This window comes from Colobus angolensis, unplaced genomic scaffold (assembly GCF_000951035.1).
Source record: "Colobus angolensis palliatus isolate OR3802 unplaced genomic scaffold, Cang.pa_1.0 Scaffold101, whole genome shotgun sequence".
Classification (NCBI taxonomy): domain Eukaryota; kingdom Metazoa; phylum Chordata; class Mammalia; order Primates; family Cercopithecidae; genus Colobus; species Colobus angolensis.
The window spans coordinates 9,437,673-9,438,924 of NW_012111031.1; the positions used below are offsets into that span (position 1 = coordinate 9,437,673).

The 1,252-nt window shown below is 39.5% G+C and overlaps 1 long non-coding RNA gene across 1 annotated transcript in view; it reads left to right on the plus strand.

Annotated features, from left to right (window-relative positions):
• The first annotated feature begins 1,097 nt into the window (after window positions 1-1,097).
• LOC105510537 overlaps window positions 1,098-1,252 on the plus strand; it is a 17,873-nt gene continuing 17,718 nt past the window's right edge. The window contains exon 1 of the long non-coding RNA XR_001001574.1: window positions 1,098-1,173. This is a non-coding gene — a long non-coding RNA (uncharacterized LOC105510537). The remainder of the gene's footprint in view (window positions 1,174-1,252) is intronic.

The window sequence follows — 1,252 nt, forward strand, 5'->3', positions numbered from 1 at the left end:
TGCATTGCTTACGTATGGTGTAAATCCCATTCAGAGCTGATGTCCTACTCACACCCTCTGAGATTCTTCTCTCATCAGTTGTGAGAATTACCAGTCTTGTTCTGAGTTATTTTTTTATTCTGATTTCTCAAAGATTTCCTCCTTTCCTCTCTTTCCTTTTATTTTTTTCTTCCTTCCTTCTTCTGAGTATAGAATTTTATTCTATATTATTGCTCCATACTTTAACCCAGCATTCCTATGTGTTTTCAATAGGATCAATAGTATCTGGGTGTAGTGGTGATGTTGGTGGAAGGATGTAAATTAATTTTGTTCATGTTGCCCAAGGATCTTGAATGATCTTTGAAGAATGAAATAAATCATATCACTCTGCAGGTTAAATCATTTCAATGACTTGCTATTGCACTTAAACTCCAAACTCCTTTTGGCTTTATATGTCTTATACGAGTTGACCCCTATCTCCCCATCTAACCAGGGCTTAAACTTTTCCCTGCATCATTCAAACCGCCTTCTTTCTTGCTTTAGAATCATTGTTCTAGCTGTTCCTTCTACCTGAAATGGTCCCTAGATCTTTGCATGGACATGTGCATTCTGACATCCAGAACACAGAATTGTCACCTTCTATATTACTCCGTTTTCATGCTGCTGATAAAGACTGGATAATTTATACAGGAAAAAGGTTTAATGAACTCACACTTCCACAAGGCTGGGGAGGCCTCACAATAATGGTGAAAGGCAAGGAGGAGCAAGTCACATCTTACATGGATGGCAGCAGGCAAAGAGAGAACTTGTGCAGGGAAACTCCACCTTATAAAGTCATCAGATCTCATGAGACTTATTCACTACCATGAGAACAGCAAGGGAAATCATGTCCCCATGATTCAATTACCTCTCACCGGGTCCCTCCCACTACACCTGGGAACTCAAGATGAGCTTGGGGTGGGGACACAGCCAAATCATATCACCTTCCCAAAAAGGGTTTTCCTGATCACCCTGTCACTCCCTCCCTCTCATAACACCCTCACAACATGTCATAGTCTACATGACACATATCACTATGTTAATTATACTTTTAATTTGTGTTTTTACTTGTTTATTTCAGAGGCCAGGCTAACAGGGATTGCTGATGGGGAAATAAATGATCAAGGATGAATTGTAGATTTGGGGCTTGAGCAAGTGAGTGGATGCTTGTAAGAGAAATAGGTGTGAGATGGAAATCAGGAGTTCTGTTTTGAAAATATTTATGTTTAAGATT